We start from the raw sequence: 18,043 nt of genomic DNA, 5'->3' as shown, positions 1-18,043 counted from the left end.
CTGGGACTACAGGCGCCGCCACCTCGCCCGGCTAGTTTTTTTGTAGTTTTTAGTAGAGACGGGGTTTCACCGTGTTAGCCAGGATGGTCTCGATCTCCTGACCTCGCGATCCGCCCGTCTCGGCCTCCCAAAGTGCTAGGATTACAGGCTTGAGCCACTGCGCCCGGCCTCTTTTTTTTTTTTTTTTTTTTTTTTTTTTTAAGACAGAGTCCTGTTCTGCTGCCCAGGCTGGAGTGCAGTGGCGTGATCTCGGCTCACTGCAACCTCCGCCTCCTGGGTTCAATTGATTCTCCTGTCTCAGCCTCCCGAGTAGCTGGGATTATAGGCACATGCCACCATGGCTGGCTAATTTTTGTATTTTCAGTAGAGACGGGGTTTCGCCTTGTTGACCAGGCTGGTCTTGAACTCCTGGTCTCACGTGATCCACCTGCCTCGGCCTCCCAAAGTGTTGGGATTACAGGCGTGAGCCACTGCACCCAGCCAACAATAACATATTGTTTCAAATAGATAGCGGGAGGACATGGAATGTTCCCAATACAGAGAAGTGGTACATTTTTGAGATGACGAGATGAAGGCTGCTTAGGCAGCTTCACATCCTGGAAGCTGGTGAGCCCAAGAGCTGGCTGGGCCCCGCTGCTGTGCTGAAGTCACCACTCATCATCTTCTGAGAGTCCCTGGTGAACATCTCTTCCTGACTCTGCATTCAGCAAAGCCCAATTCATAACTTAATGGCAGCGATGGGAGTGTTTACGCCACAGAAATTGGCAAATGCTACAAATCAGGGCTTTTATTCTGGGAGCCAGCCATTCCACGTCTATCAGCATGTCACTAGCTGAGACCTCAGCATGCCTACACAGTCCTGTAAGAAGGAAATCTCAGGATCCAAAGATCCAAGAAGGAACATTTCAGCTCTAATGAGATCACATGCCCAATGGGAGGTCACAGAAACACGTCCAAGTGCCGACAGCCAAGTCTTTATCTTAAGAAAAAGTCTCCCGCAGTGTGGGCCTTTGCATTAGACTGTTTCGTGTTGCTATAAAGGAATATCTAAGGCTGGGTAAATTATAAAGGAAAAAGTTCAGCTGGGCACGGTGGCTCATGCCTGTAATCCCAGCACTTTGGGAGGCCAAGGTGGGAGGATCATGAGGTCAGGAGATCAAGACCATCCTAGTTAACACGGTGAAACCCCATCTCTACTAAAAATGCAAAAAATTAGCTGGGCATGGTGGCGGGCACCTGTAGTCCCAGCTACTCGGGAGGCTGAGGCAGGAGAATGGCATGAACCCTGGAGGTGGAGCTTGCAATGAGCCGAGATTGTGCCACTGCACTCCAGCCTGGGCAACAGAGTGAGACTCGTCTCAAAAAAAGAAAAGAAAAGAAAAAGAGAAAACTTCAATTGGCTCACAGTTCTGCAGGCTGTACAAGAAGCACTGCACCAGCACCTGCAACCACTGAAGCCTCAGGGAGCTTCCAATCACAGCAGAACGGGAAGGGGAGTTGGCATTACATGATGAGAGAGGCAGCAAGAGAGAGAGGGGAGGGAGGCACCAGACTCGTTTTAAACAAGCAGTTTTTTGTTTGGTTGGTTTTTTTTTTTGAGATGGAGTCTTGCTCTGTCGCCCAGGCTGGGGTGCAGTGGCCCCATCTCGGCTCACTGCAAGCTCCGCCTCCCGAGCTCAAACAATTCTCCTGCCTTCACCTCAGGAGTAGCTGGGACTACAGGCGCTCGCCACCACGCCTGGCTAATTTTTTGTATTTTTAGTAGGGACGGGGTTTCACCGTGTTACCCAGGATGGTCTCGATCTCCTGACCTCGTGATCCGCCTGCCTTGGCCTCCCAAAGTGCTGGGATTACAGGCATGAACCACCGCACCCGGCCAAAACAAGCAGCTTTTTTTTTTTTTTTTTTTTTTTTTTGAGACGGAGTCTCGCTCTGCCGCCCAGGCTGGAGTGCAGTGGCCAGATCTCAGCTCACTGCAAGCTCCGCCTCCCGGGTTCACGCCATTCTCCTGCCTCAGCCTCCCAAGTAGCTGGGACTACAGGCGCCCGCCACGTCGCCCGGCTAGTTTTTTGTATTTTTAGTAGAGACGGGGTTTCACCATGTTAGCCAGGATGGTCTCGATCTCCTGACCTCGTGATCCGCCCGTCTCGGCCTCCCAAAGTGCTGGGATTACAGGCTTGAGCCACCGCGCCCGACCAACAAGCAGCTTTCATGTGAACAAATCGCTGATTAACCCAGGGTGGGCACCAAGCCATTCATGAGGGATCTGCCCCCATGACCCAAACACCTCCCACCAGGTCCCACCTCCAGCACTGGGGGTGACATTTCAACATGAGATTTGGAGGGGACAGACATCCAAATTATATCAGATCTCCAGCTTCCAAAGGCACAGGAAGGTGGCCCGGTGCGGTGGCTCATGCCTGTAATCCCAGCACTTTGGGAGGCCAAGACAGGCGGATCACCTGAGGTCGGGAGTTCGAGAGCAGCCTGACCAACATGGAGAAACCCCGTCTCTACTAAAAATACAAAATTAAATGGGCGTGGTGGCGCATGCCTGCAATCCCAGCTACTCGAGAGGCTAAGGCAGGAGATTCACTTGAACCTGGGAGGCAGAGGTTGCGTGAGCTGAGATTGAGCCATTGCACTCCAGCCTGGGCAACAAGAGCGAAACTCCGTATCAAAAATAATAAAATAAAATAAGGTTAAAATAAAATAAAATAAAAAAGGCACAGGAAGCTGGGAGGGTGGGGAAAAGGGAAGAGGGGCTGGGGGAAAGCAGGGAAGGAAAGACAACCTCCCCTCCTGTCTTGGGAGACACTGGCGAGGCCCCCAAGTGACTCACAGGCTCCGTGCGTAAGGAGCAAAGCCTGAGTTATAAATAGGCCTGACGTGAGGTGGCTGCTTTGGCCGCCACCACCCGCCTTCCTCTCCAGCCCAGGCCTGGCCACGTCAGTAGCCGCTTCCCAAGAATCACCCTCAGCTTCGGGCTCCAGGGGGAATCCTGGCTGTCATAGGGGCTGTTCTTAGCCCTGGGGCTGCCAACCTTCCCAGAGGGCCTTAGCAGAAGGGGACAATGGGAGGGAACTCCATGTGGGGCCTCACCCCCCATGTCCTGCCCCTCAGAGGCCCTGGGCCAGCTCCACTGACCCAGGGCCAGGAGCCAATCCCGCCGGGGAGGCTTTGTCAAGCCTTAATTTAAGCAAATGGTCTTATCGCCACACTCCAGTCCAGGCCCAAAACATACACCTGCCTCATCAACTGCTGTTTTAAGCCCATGAGGCGGCCGTAGACACTTGGAATTCACAGTATAAAATCTCAAGTCTATCCTTAGAGGGGAGAGAGGCTGGGGAGAGAAAAGGCAGCCCCAAAGCCAGGAGATGACTTGAAACTGTTTTCCACATACACATACTGGATCTGAGCTGGTCCCATGGGACACTCAAGGCTTCCCCCCTGCACCCCACAATGTCCAGTTGTAACCTAGCACCTGTCTCGTAGAATACATTTCCAAGTCTTTATAGCACCCCCCCATGACCACCTGTCCTAGCGACTCTCCCCTTCTATCCTCCCTGTCAATTACAATGACCTCCAGGATACACCCTTCCAGGCACATTCCCACCTCAAGGCGTTTGCACATGCTGTTCCCTCTGCCTCAAATGCTTTTCCTTCTGTGTGGCTCACATCATCACCTACTTAAAGTCTTCTCAATGTGCCTGTGCTCACCCCCTATTTAAATTGCAGCTTAACTCCCAATCCCACTCCACTCCTCCTCCAGAACATAGCCCCTATGAGGGCCAGAATTTTCATGTGTTCTATTCACTTCTGTAGTCCTAGAGCCTAGCACGGTGCCTGGCACATACTTAGCTTTCAATCAACATTTGTCAGTCCAGGCACAGTGGATCACACCTGAAACACCAGCACTTCCAGAAGCCAAGGCAGGAGGATCACTTGAAGCCGATAGTTCAAGAAGAGTCTGGGCAACATAGTGAGACCCCATGTCTAAAAATTTTAATTAGCCAGGTGCAGTGGCAGACGCTTGTGGTTTGCAGCTATGCGGGAGGCTGAGGCAGAAGGATCACTTGAGCCCAGGAGTTCCAGGCTACAGTGAGCTGTGATCACGCCACTGCTCTCCAGCCCAAGTGGCAGTAATAGACTCTGTCTCTTAAAAAATTAATTAAAATAAAATAAAAATTAAATATTTGTCAAATGAATAAGTAGGTGAATGAATGAATGAATGAATGGACAGTTAGAAATGGGCCTGAGAAGGGACAGAGCAACAAGTCTGTGGGCAGAGATTTCTGATGTCCCCCTGTGCTGTCTGCATCCACACATAACGGGGAAGCATGTTTATCAGGGCCTGAGTTCACATCCTTTGAGACCCCAGGGAGCTCTCTGAGCCTCAGTTTTCCTAGCCGTGCAATGAGAGGACAGCCATACATCAAGCATGTGCTGGATCCCTGGTAACTTCTCTCAGTCAGATTTTCACTTTCCCTTGACTCCACGGTTGAAATCGACCTGAAGACCCCAGCCCAGGACCCAGCACAAGACAATTCACCAAACATTTAGGGAGAATCAACCGTGTGCCAAGCACTATCCTTACTCCTAAACTCCCCCATGACCCTTAAATTCTTACTGGACCTGGAATTTCATTATATTAAAATCCATGATCAGGCCGGGTGCAGTGGCTCACGCCTATAATCCCAGCACTTTGGGTGGCCGAGGTGGGTGGATCACGAGGTCAGGGAGACTGAGATCATCTTGGCCGACAAGGTGAAACCCCGTCTCTACTAAAAATAAAAAAATTAGCCAGACGTCGTGGCAGGTGCCTGTAGTCCCAGCTACTCGGGAGGCTGAGGCAGGAGAATGGCGTGAACCCGGGAGACGGAGTTTGCAGTGAGCCGAGATTGCGCCACTGCACTCCAGCCTGTACAACAGAGAGAGACTCTGTCTCAAAAAAAAAAAAAAAAAAAAAAAAAAAAAATCCATGATCACATTGCATTCCCACAATAGGACTACATGGTTGGCATCACTCCCATAGAATAGACAGAGACTCAGAGAGGTTGAGACACTTGGCTGAGGTCCCCCAGCAAGAAAGCCAAGGTGAGACTTACCCCCAGGTGTGCCTGACTCCTCCCACACATGCATCAAAGCTCCACATCAGTGATGATAAGAGAAGACCAATCTGTGGGTGCCAGGCCAAGGCTCAGAGGTGCCCTATGTCCTGGTGGCAAGCTGTGGAACCCTAGGAAGCTGGCTCAAGTAGGTACATTCGTAGGGCAGGGTGTGCAGGGGGCACTGGTATTTACTTATCATCTGTTTGGTGTTAGTCACAGCACAGGGTGTGTGGTAGTTGGGATCAGAGAGGTTAACAAATTGGATCAAGGTCACACAGGAGGAGGTGAAGATAACCTAAGTGCCTAAATCCCTGTATTTTTTCTGTTCCACTGTGAGATTTCTGCCCCTCGTCCCGTGCAGCAGAGGACATGACAAAATCAGGGCTATGGATAATGGTACCACTAGGATTTCTGCATTGCTCAATACTGAGAACTTCAGTAGATCACATCATTTACTCTTTCCATCCAAAGAGGTGGATTCTCTGAGTAACTCTACCTCAGGACACTCAGGCAGCGGGAGGGGATGTGTCTTGCTCCCAGCCAGGAGGTGGTGGGGCTTATTTTTGGACCCAGATGGTCTGACTTTAGAGGCTGAGCTCACAGCCACTTCAGCACACTGGCCTCCCAGCATGGGCCGCCACTGTGCCTGGCACATGGCAGCTTCACGATAAAAGCTGTTTCCTTCCCCTTCCTGGCTCTGACTCTGCTATCCTTCATATGCTAGTGGGGCCACCTTCCTCCATGACACCATGCCTGAGGGTGCCAGCCAATGTCACCCTGCAGTATTCTATGACAGCCTCCTGCAGCCTCCACCCAAACACCTTGTCACCTGCCCTCCTCTCCACTGGCCACGAGGCTTAGGTCACTATTTGGTTCTTTATCAATTCGATCTTCATTTAGAATTCTATCTTGACCATAGTCTGGTTGGTGAGTGTAAGCACATAATCGCTCAGCTGTTGCACAAGGTTCCTGGAGGCAGGCAGAGGGGTTGGCCACTGAGAACACCAGCATGGAGCTTAGATGCTCAGCAGGAATGATCTGACTGCCTGACACCTGGTTTCTCTGATGGTCATATCGGAGGCCAGACACAGAGGGAAAAAAAGGGATGCTGGAAGAACTGAAGACACCACCTTCAGATTCCCCTCTGTCTCTCTTCTACCTTGCTCTATGTCTGGATGTTGACCCTGTGGACTCTTTCAATGGACTCCCTTGCTTTCCATCTTCCAGGTGGGTTCAGCTAATGGGAATCATCCACTAGTGGGAGATCAGAGGGCATCTGTGTCTTCACTCTCCCTTCCTGGATGACCATGGGTTGCCTGCCTCCGTCTTCCAAAGGCGCCTTCAGGCTGCTCTCTCCACTCTCTCCCCTGTCCTGTTGCAGCAGCAGCTCCCTCCTCTGACATGTCAGGCCCAGGAAAGTAACAGCTCCACTGTTGCTATCTTCAAAGTGTTGCAGCATCCCATAAGGGAGGCGGCCACAAATATTTTCTGTAAAGCGCCGGATAGGAAACCTTCTGAGCATTCAGACCTGTAGGTTCTCTGTTACAATGACTCAGCTCCTCCCTTGCAGTTCAAAAGCAGCCATACTTAGTACGTAAATGAATGGGCATGGCTGTTTCAATTTGACTTTATTTTTATAACCAGGCAGAGAGTTGGATCTGGCGGTGGGCTGTCATTTGCTGGCTGTCACCTTAACGCTACCATTGCATTCTGCGCCGACTTTGGTAAACAGTTTTTTTCCTAAACTCCTCAAATGGCCCCACTGAAGTGAGCCCTCTGCACCCTACTATAGCCCTGACTTTACATCTGCCTCACCCCAAGAAGGAAAAGAACTTCCCAGGAGAGGACCGAGTAATGGGAACGGGACTACCTGCTCTGACATCCATGTGGCATGCCTTCTCCAAGGTAGGCTGCTGTGTGCCCCAGGAGCTTACCACTAGGCATTGTGCTCCCCACCCCCAGGCTCTCTTGGTCTCTGGCTTCCCCTTGTTTGGTCAATGGAAGGCTCTGGGAGAACCTGCATATGAGAGGAACTAGAGGTCAGGGTATTTAGTTCCCACTCTACCCTCCCCCCTCTCTGTATCAGGCCCTAGTTTTAGCAATTGCTGTGTTTCTCCATCTACAACCACATCCCCCTTCAAGTGGTCCCTGTCCACCAACTCCAGCTATCTCCATGTTTCTAAATTACCCTTCCTCTCTCTTGTCTCATACAGCCCCAAGGCTAGTAAGGTATTCCCACCACTGCTTATCTCTGAGGGCTTCAACATGCTTTTTTGGTTCTGCTAACCCTGCACACATTTCTTGGGAGAGTTCTTTCGTGAAAAAGGCTCTCCAGGATACCAGTTGAGTGTGCTGTTTTCTAGTGGGACCTTGACTGATACAGTCAGCGGGGAAGTAGGTTTTAACTCACATATCAATCCTGATAGACAGATAGTGGCTGCCTCGTGGGTTATATGGGAAGGACTCTAGCTTTTTTTTTTTTAAGACGGAGTCTTGCTCTGTCGCCCAGGCTGGAGTGCAGTGGCACGATCTTGGCTCACTGCAAGCTCTGCCTCCCGGGTTCATACCATTCTCCCACCTCAGCCTCCCAAGTAACTGGGACTACAGGCACCACACCTGGCTACTTTTTTTTTTTTTTTTTTTTTGTATTTTTAGTAGAGACAGGGTTTCACCGTGTTAACCAGGATGGCCTCAATCTCCTGACCTCGTAATCTGCCCACCTCAGCCTCCCAAAGTGCTGGGATTACAGGCGTGAGCGACCACGCCTGGCCAACTCTGATCTTTTATCTGGGCTCAGTGGAAGAAGGGTGCTCTGATTGATTATTAGTGTCTGCCCTGGATGTGGAAGGAGGGAATGGTGCATAACTGCTATCTATTGCCATCCACAGGATAGATGGACAAGAGAGACTCATGATTCATACAAAGTCCAGCCTACTTCACCCAAGCCTGGAGTTTGGTGGCCAAAAAGCCAGGCAATAATGAAAAGGGACTTTGCCCAGCACACAGATCCTCTCCCTAGTCAAGGTAAAGGTGTCTCACAGCCAGCTATAGCCAGGGATTCAGGCCACGCTCACAACAATACACGAAGGTGAGAAAGGGGAGAGGAATGAGTGAGAAACAAGGGCAGGAAGGCTGATGGAGGGAAAGTGAAATGTTGAAGAGGGAGAGAGGAAGGAAGAGAAAAGCAGGTTGGGTGGGAAGATGAAGAATGGCAGGAAGGGAGCAGCAGGTGTGGAGGCTGCCAGAAACGCCCCTTAGCATCAGAACCTGGGGCCTTTACACGTGGAGAAACCCCAGAGACCCAGCTCATTTCACAGGGAATTTCCTGGATAGAGAGTCAACGAGGTCCCTCTTGGTCATGTCCATTGACAGGGAGCTCACTAACACATAGGACATTTGGAGTCTGCTCTAATTGTGTTTCTTCCTTGGAATCAGAGCCATACAACCTACTTCTCCTGTATCCTGGCATTCATGGACCAGGGAAGGGAAGTGACTTTCTGGAGGTCCTACAGCGGCAATAGCAGAACCAAAGTCCTCATGTCCCAGTGAGTAAAGTCTGACGCTTTTTCTTCCTTCTCAGAGAGCTACCTCCCCAGGACAGCCACACAGTGGCCTCAGTTCCGCTCTCTAGAACAACAAACAACGAGGTTAACCCCTTTTCCAACTGAAATGATGGAATCTGCCCCCAGTTTTCTCATCTGTCGCCTTCAGCCTTTTCTCAGGGGACATGGCTCCCAGTTTCTTCAGAACAATGTTCACTGTCTCCTGGGGCTTTTCCAACCTGCCTTCTGCCACAGAAGTGGACATTTCACTCTGCAAAGGGTTGACCAGGGTACACGCAGCAGGCTTCCCTCACTTCCATGGGTCCACAACAGCCCTGGAAGTCTTAGATCTAAGTGGGGGCCTCACTATCCCTGTTGTCAAACCTCTCAGGTCACCAACTCCTCCATCTGTCAAACAGGGACACAGTTTTTCTTGCCCATGAAGCGGTTTGAGTACTAGATGCTCCGTAGGCCAGTGAGCCATTACTGACGTTATTACCATGTCCTTTACAACAGCTATGTCCCCAGTTGACTCAGACTCAGTCGTAGGCAGATTAAAATCTTCAAATGCTTTGCATACTGGCTGACCAGCCAGTAGCCCCACCCACACCCTGCCAGCCTCCATTGCTAAATCATGCAGTGGGTGTTTCTTTGAGAAATTAGAAAAAAAAAAAAAATCTCAGCTCCTCCAGTCCATTGGCTCTCCCCTCTCTGAATCATGGTTGCTCCACTGACCTAGGCTGGCCACACACTCCTGGCTGCCTGGTGAGTCATCAGGCCACTCTTACAGGCTGATGAGATGCTGGACCTCACAGATGGGCCTCGTGGCCGAGTGCCAGGATGGTCAATAATGTTTCTTTCACCTGCCAGCACCAAGTGATCTGTAGTTGGGGGCTGCCCGGGGTGTTGTATTGAGAAACTTTCTGAGCTATGCCTGGGCTGAACAAGACAGAGTGCTGTGATTGACTAGCAATGTCTGCCACGGGTGTAGGAATGACTAGGGATGGAACCTGTGCCAAGTATTTGCCATTTCCAGCCTAGTGTTTCCCTCCCACAATGAAGCAAGAAGCTGGTTAGACTTTTGACAACAGGTTCCCCTGACTGATTTTAGGGATTGAGTGTTCCACCAAAGGGCTAATTTTCCTTTTTTTTTTTTTGAGATGGAGTCTCGCTCTGTCGCCCAGGCTGGAGTGCAGTGGCGCCATCTTGGCTCACTGCAAGCTCCGCCTCCCGGGTTCACGCCATTCTCCTGCCTCAGCCTCCCGAGTAGCTGGGACTATAGGCTCCCACCGCCACGTCTGGCTAATTTTTTTTTTTTTTTTTTTTTGTATTTTTAGTAGAGATGAATTTTCACCATGTTAGCCAGGATGGTCTCGATCTCCTGACCTTGTGATCCGCCCGCCTCAGCCTCCCAAAGTGCTGGGATTACAGGCATGAGCCACCGTGCTTGGCCTCAAAGGGCTAATTTTCTATCCACTACTGTGTTGCTACCTAGAGCTTTACTAATACAGTAGCCACTAGCCTCAGGTGGCTTGTTACATTTAAATGAATTCTAACTAAATTAAATCAAAAATTCAGCATCTCAGTTGTATGAGCCATGTGGCTCATGGCTACCATGTTGGACAGCACAGATACAGAGGATTCCTATCATCGCAGAAAGTTCTATGGGACAGAACTCACCAAGCGGTGACTGCGCCCACCGATGGACATTTTTGGCAACATCCTAGAGACATTTGGGGTTGTCACAACTGGAGAGGAGGTGCTACTGGCATCTACTGGGTCAAGGGCAAGGATGCTGCTACACATTTTTCCAAGCACATGACAGGTCCACAACAAAGAGATATGCAACCCAAATGTCAATAGTGTCTACGCTGACACTGGTCTAGAACCCTGGTCTGGAAAAATCCTGTCAAATGGGAAGGAGCATCAAGAGAAGAGGGTAACATCATCTTTGCTTTGAATAATAACTAGATGTAACAGAGAAAGAACTGAAAAGACGAGTCATCCACTGTTGGCAGAAAAACAAGCAGCAAAGCAAGTCACTAAACCTCTCTGATGCTCAGTTTCCTCCTCTATAAAGCTGGGACTGTATCGCTACCCTGCCTTGATCACCAGTGGATTAAATGAGGTAATGAACGTGAAAAAGCTTTCTTATCTGTCCCTGTGAAACAATGCCACACAATTTATTATCTCAGCAGATGTTGTTTATTACATTAGGCTGAACAGTCTCTAGCAGGAAGGTATTGAGTCTTGCTTTTATTTCACCCTGCATAACCTGGGGTCACTCCAGGCTCCAAATCTTACTTCCTGGCCTGCAAAATGGGGCTAATAGCTCACACCCAAGCTCACTGGAATATTAAGCGTGAATGACACATTTAATCCCATCAAGCAAGCATCTCTCCCTCAACACAGCAGTTAATCCAGCTGCCCTCCATGAAATTGAAACTCAAACCCCAGCTGGTACCCAAGAAACAGCTGAAAATGCATTCCGTCTTTTACAGGCAGAGAAAAATTCGCTTGAAACCCTGAACCGTGAAATTCCTGCTACCCTATGCATGAGCACTGGCCAAGTGGTAAACTCACTTTGCCGATTCTTGAGGATCTTTCCTCTGTTGTCAGAAACTACAATTCTTAAAAGTAAATCAGCATCAGGGAGAAACACAGTGAAAAAGAAGCAGATAGGGAAATTGATGAAGCTGGATGAGTCATGCTGTGGGAGAGAGATTCATATGAAGCTAATGGTGTCTCTGGATCCTTCATACTGAATGTGGTGTGTGTGTGTGTCAGAGAGAAAGAACTCTACCTTGATGTCCAAGGCCCTTGTTTGTGTAATAAAGTTCATAGTCTGCCAGGCGCAGTGGTTCCACGGCTGTAATGCCAACACTTTGGGAGGCTGAGGTGGGTGGATCACTTGAGCTCACAAGTTCGAGACCAGACTGGGCAACATGGTGAAACCCCGTCTCTACAAAAAGTATACAAATTAGCCAGGCGTGGTGGTGCACTCCTGTAGTCCCAGCTACTCAGGAGGTTGAGATGGGAGGATGGCTTAAACCTGGGAGGCAGAGGTTGCAGTGAGCCAAGATTGTGCCACTGCACTCCAGCCTGGGTGACACAGCCAGCCCTTGTTTCAAAATAAAAATAAAATAAGATGCAACTTATTTTTGCCGCCCCCATTCAAACAAGAGCTGAAGTTTATCCTTTCCTTAAGGTCTTGGTGGGGGGATAATATGGTGGATTTATTATTTCTAACATAAGAAGCACCTGGTTGCTCCCTGAACACCAGCCATGACAGCAGGGGCTGATCTTAGCCCAATGCTCTTGCTGCAGGGCTGTGTGTCCTTGAACAAGTGGCTTTCCCTCTCTGTGCCTTAGCTGCACCATCTGTCAATAGGAGGGGTTGGATTTGGGAGCACTCTGGAGGGGAGGGGATTCTCCCTGGTCTCAAACCCACCTCCCCCATTTTTCAAATAATTTAATTTCACTTTAATTTTTTTTTTTTTTTTTTTTTTTTTTTTTTTTGAGACAGAGTCTTTCTCTGTCACCCAGGCTGGAGTGCAGTGGCGTGATCTCGGCTCACTGCAAGCTCCACCTCCCAGGTAATGCCATTCTTCTGCCTCAGCCTCCCAAATAACTGGGATTACAGGCACCCACCACCACACCCAGCTAATTTTTTCTATTTTTGGTAGAGATGGGGTTTCACCGTGTTAGTCAGGATGGTCTCGATCTCCTGACCTCTTGATCCACCCACCTCAGCCTCCCAAAGTGCTGGGATTACAGGCACAAGTCACCACGCCCGGCCGCTTTGTTTAAATATGAAAGATATGTCACACACCACAGCAGCTAACCGTGTGCTTCAAATGGGCCATTCAGACTGTTGTTTGTATCTACCAGGACCCAGCGAAGGGCCGTCTCACCATAACCTTGTAGGCTCGCAGTCCCACGTCCCTATCTTGGGGCTGGAAGTGGTTCTGCTCAGCTTTGGGGCCCTCCATTCTCACCTCAGAATGTCACAGAAAGTCCTGATCTTTTCCCTGGAGCAACACCTGCCCAATAAAATCTTTGCAATAGTCAGACCCTAATAAAGTGCTGTGCAAGTTTTCCTTGTTTGTGAAACATGGAAATTCCATGAGTTTTGACAGGGCAGGTGCTGAGCAACAGCCTTCTGTGGTTTGGTTAGCTCGGGTCAAAGGAAAAGCTCTTCTCCAATTTGGGTGGGCACCAGAACCACCTGTGAGGTTTAAAAATCTGTGGATTTCTGGGACTCTTCCCCCAAGACTGTTCAATAGGTCTAGGATGAGCCCAGGAACCTGCATTTTAAAACACCCCCCGACCCCCACCACATTCCTTGCCCCACATGAGTCTGAGGGGTAGGTCGTCAACGACCGTCAGTTCAAGAAACACCTTCCTGGATGCTGAATCCTAGGAAAGATCTCAGAGGTGGTCTAGCCCAGCCCCCTCAGGTTTTAGAAGGAGAAACTAAGTTCTGACTGGGGAGAGGACTCATCCAAGGTTACAGAGTCCAAACTAGGATATTCAAAGTGACAAGGCCTGGAGGCAGGTGACACCAAATATTTGCTGATTGGTAACATGCAGCGCTTCAAAAGCCAGGAGACCAGGAGCCTCCCTCTCCTCCTCCTCTTCCTCCTTCTCCTCCCTCCTCCACCCCTTGGCCTCTTCTTTTGGCCTTTTCCTTTGCCGTTCTTCTCCTCCTCCTTCTTCTCTTTCTCCTCCTCCCTTTTTTCCTCTTTATCCTTCTCTTCTTCTCCTTCTCCTCCTCCTCTTTCTTCTTTTCTCTCTCTCCTCTCCACTATTATTTTCTAGAACTCATGCATAGCCTAAGAGTATATAGACCCCTCTCTTTTCCCATGGTACACACTGGACATGGTACCCAGGCACAGGAGAATAGAACTTAGGTCAGCAATGGGTACAGCACCCAAGGGAACCATTATGCTTGCTGGAGTCTAGAAGCCCTAGTGCGACACTCAGCCTCCATGAGCTGGTGCACTGAATGAGGCAGCATCTTTTTGGACCTCCACAAAGTGAAAGTAACAGCCTTGTTTTCCAGGCCCTACAGGATAGAAGCCCAGGACCCCACACCTGCGGGTTGAGGCCAGACTGGGCAGCTTGGAGGCAACTGGGAGCTGACTGGGCTCCCTACTCCAGACCTCCCCACCCCTGGCCTCCTCCATGGGAAAGCTGCAGGAAAGTAGCAGCCCAGAGGGCTGTAGCTGGTGAGGGCTTCTGGTCTCCTGGGAGAGAGCTCCATGTCAAAGCATAGCCCCCTTCTGCTCCACTACGGGGCCACTGAGACCTGTGAATCTTCTTCATTCAAAGAAATGCCTGCTAACCCGGGAGCCAAATAAGACACCTTCCCTCAGAGCTCAAGGAAGGTGGCATGAAATTGAAACCTTCGGCCATGAACTTCCATCGCCCTTCTCCCAACACTCATACATGCTTAATTTGCAGTTTAAAAAAGAACATTAAAAGTAACGTTTCGACCCAACAGGGTTGAAAACATGAAAGGGGAAGCCTAACTCTTCCCTGACCGTAACTGAATACCAGTTAAGCAGAAATTACTGGTAGTTGAGGAAAAATATAAAACCTGACGTCTGCGGGCAAAGATTCACAGTGGAGATTAACTCATGACTCCAAACACGTTAAAAAAAATTATTAGCGAACAGCTGGGGCCTGAGGAGAGTGATTCTTAAAAATGCCCATTTGCCCCAGCATTTTGTTCTAAAATCCTTCCACAGAAACACTCTGGTTTTCAAAGTGAGCAGCACGGGCAACCAGCAAAGGAATCAGGCCTCGGAAGCTCTCAACACCAGAAAGGCCTAAAATAGCCCAAAAGACTGGAGGCCTGCCACCGCAGCCCCCAACAGCACATTCCGGAAAATTAAAACTTGCTGATCAGCTCGCAAGGTGCCCGTCTAAAACCCAGCCCAATAGTACCTTCTGCAAAGAGGACACAGATCACAGGAACCACGACTGCCTAAGACGTCTCCCCGGGTGGCCGCGAAGGGACCCCACCAAGCCGGGAAAGCAGGAGCGAAGGAGCACCCCCTCCACACACACCGACACACATCCCTTCCCTTACTGCCCCTCCCCGGCCCGTCCTCCCCCCACCCTCCTTCTGGGCCAATGTGATCACAGCAGCTGAGTCGACCAGTCATTTCTAAAATTAACTTGTGAGCTCCAGGTCTGGCCAGGAGACGGCAGCCCGGGGTGGCCGTTGACCAGGCAGCCGAGACCATGGACATATTTGGTGGCCCCTGAGCAGGGAAGGGGACAGCTCCGGACACAAGCACATGCTCTCTCGTCATCCCTGTCCCAGGGCAGGCCACACACCCACAGTCCCGCCTCTGCCCACACAGATAACCAGAGGCTGCAGGAACTGTTTGAGGACGAGAGCTGGCCGGTTCTACATTCCCGGTGGACTCTGGAAGAAAATAATTTGAATGCTGTTGTATCTTGGTAAACAACCAGTGTATGTAAACCTACCTAATGTCTAGGTAGTGGTTATCGCAGGCCAGGCACCGAGAGCTTTCATGAACTCACTTAATATTGCCTATGAGGTAGGGCTTTTCCCCAGCCCCACTTTACGAGTGGGGAAACTGAGGCACAAAACATTAACCAGCTTGCCCAAGGCCATGGAGAGCCAGAATTCAAACCCAGACTGTGCGAGCCCTAGAGGAAACAATCTTAAACCCAATAGAAAACCAGGTGCTATAAAAAAGTGCTTCGGGCCCGGCGCGGTGGCTCACGCCTGTAATCCCGGGCACTTTAGGAGGCCGAGGTGGGCAGATCAGCAGGTCAGGAGATCGAGACCATCCTGGTTAACACGTTGACCCCCCCCCCCATCTCTACTAAAAATACAAACACAAAATTAGCCGGGCGTGGTGGCAGATGCCCGTAGTCCCAGCTACAGGCGGAGCTTGCAGTGAGCCGAGATCGCGCCACTGCACTCCAGCCTGGGTGACAGAGCTAGACTTCGTCTCAAACAAACAAAATTAGCTGGGGTGTGGTGGTGGGTGTCTGTAGTCCCAGCTACTCGGGAGGCCGAGGCAGGAGAATGGCTTGAACCCAGGAGGCGGAGGTTGCAGTGAGCCGAGATTGTGTCATTGTACTCCAGCCTGGGCAACAAGAGTGAGACTCCATCTCAAAAATACAAAAAAAAAAAAAAAAAAAAAATGTTTTGTCCACTGCCTAAAAGAAGAAAATTACAGACTTCAATAAATTAGATAATGCATGCAGGTCCATGCAGCCAGTGAAGGGTAGAGTCATGACTCAAATCCAAGTCTTTCTGGTTCCAAAGACCACAATCACCCCAGCATGATATAGATCCTGTGAGAATTGTTTCAATAATTGCTGTGTTGAGGAGAGAAGCTATTTCTTTTACTGTCTCCTGTCTCTGAAGAGGAGGAGGAAGTAAAAGTTGAAAAACAATAGGAATGAAATCAGTGGCAAGACCAGCCGGTACCACTGATGACCAGACCTGAGGTTAAAAGATTAACTCCCCCACCCCTCCACCAACTCTAACCACATGTGCTCTCAATCTATCATGACCTTTTCACGTGGAACCCCTTAGAGTTGTAAGCCCTTAAAAGGGCCAGGAGCTCCGTCTTCGGGGAGCTCGGCTCTTAATACGCGAATCTGCCAACGCTCCCGGCCGAATAAAAACCTCTTCCTTCTTTAATCCGGTGTCTGAGGAGTTTTGTCTGCAGCTCATCCTACTACAATGTGGTGCTGCTCCTCCTTTCCCCAGAGCTCATCGAGCAATATTTTCCCAAAGTACTCACTTCCGCCGAGGTCTTGAAAATTAGCATTCAATCAGAAGTTCATTGAAACACTAAGGGAAGGCTGCTTAGAAAATGGCAGTCTAGGCCAGGCATGGTGGCTCACACCTGTAATCCCAGCACTTTGGAAGGCTGAGGCAGGTGGATCATTTGAGGTCAGGAGTTCGAGACCAGCCTGGCCAACATGGTGAAACCCCCCCCCCCTCCCGTCTCTACTAAAAATACAAAAATTAGCTGGGCATGGTGGTGGGTGCCTGTAATCACAGCTACTCAGGAGGCTGAGGCAGGAGAATCGCTTGAACCCAGGAGGCAGAGGTTGCAGTGAGCAGAGATCGTGCCATTGCACTCCAGCCTGGGTAACAAGAGCAAAACTACATCTTGAAAAAAAAAAAAAAAGGAAAAGAAAGAAAATACAATATACATGAGGTTGAGGAGGAGTCCCTGGGGCCCCCCGGGGAGAGCGGCATGGGACATTTAGGCCGCACCAGGGGAAGAATTGGAGACAGGTCCTGGTGAGCTGTTTTCTCCAGTTTGTATTAGATCATTTGACATTGAAACATGAACCTCCCTTGCCCTGCCCTTTGCATTACAGGTTCTGAACCATCGGCTCCTGTGCTTTTCTGTCCTTGCTATCTTTCCGACACTGTTGGTCTGAAGTGGTAGAGTTGACATGCAGAAGTGATTCTCCGGGCCCAGGGCTGGGGCTCTCTATAAGCCATGACCTGCAGTGATGGTTTTGTTGACTTGAAGGGAACTATCTGTTCCCAGGGAGTCAACATGGCATGTGTTTGCTCCATTCACCTGGTACCTGTGGTGGGTGAATTTTTGCTACACAAGATGACCAATTATTACCTTGAGCACACTGTGATTTAGGGCAGCCCTTGTAAGCAAGATTTTGTAACCCAGCTGAGCATTTATTGTCCAGTCTCCAGGTTTCATTCCCTAAGCAGGGGGAAAAGATGAGAAAGTGGAGGCTTTCTTATCAAGGCATCCAGAGAACCGGCTGCTCTGGGCTCATCTGATCCAGTTGGCATAGTGTCATGAAAAGAGTGGGTCATGGTGCTATGGAAAGAGTGGATCGTGGTGCCGTGGGAAAGAGTGGATCATGGTGCCGTGGAAAGAGTGGCTCGTGGTGCCGTGGAAAGAGTGGACCGTGGTGCCATGGGAAGAGTGGATCGTGGTGCTGTGGAAAGAGTGGATCGTGGTGCCGTGGGAAAGAGTGGATTGTGGTGCCGTGGGAAAGAGTGGCTCGTGGTGCCGTGGAAAGAGTGGCTCGTGGTGCTGTGGAAAGAGTAGATCGTGGTGCTGTGGAAAGAGTGGATCGTGGTGCTGTGGAAAGAGTGGATCGTGGTACCATGGAAAGAGTGGATTGTGGTGCTGTGGAAAGAGTGGATCATGGTGCCATTCTGTTGGGTGTCAGGACAGTTCAAGTGGCTGTGTGTTTGGGCAAAGACCAAGGGAATCATCACTTTACACACCTGCCATGGGGTTGCTGTTCTTCCTTTCCCCTGGGGATTTGGTCTCTCCTTAGGTTAAGGAGTTCTGGATCCACCAAACAGCCAAGGGATTGTGACATTTTATATGGACAATTGAC

At 50.1% G+C, this 18,043-nt stretch overlaps 1 protein-coding gene across 1 annotated transcript in view; it reads right to left on the bottom strand.

Annotated features, from left to right (window-relative positions):
• The window catches only part of LOC115892750 (unconventional myosin-XVIIIb-like), a 59,164-nt gene extending 44,424 nt beyond the window's left edge, over nt 1–14,740 (bottom strand). Inside the window, exon 1 of the mRNA XM_030914530.1 lies at nt 14,606–14,740. The gene's annotated coding sequence lies outside the window, so the exon portion shown is untranslated. The remainder of the gene's footprint in view (nt 1–14,605) is intronic.
• Between the last annotated feature and the right edge of the window lie 3,303 nt (nt 14,741–18,043).

Source organism: Rhinopithecus roxellana, chromosome 13, assembly GCF_007565055.1.
Source record: "Rhinopithecus roxellana isolate Shanxi Qingling chromosome 13, ASM756505v1, whole genome shotgun sequence".
Lineage (NCBI taxonomy): Eukaryota > Metazoa > Chordata > Mammalia > Primates > Cercopithecidae > Rhinopithecus > Rhinopithecus roxellana.
This window is presented reverse-complemented; position numbering and strand designations above follow the sequence as displayed.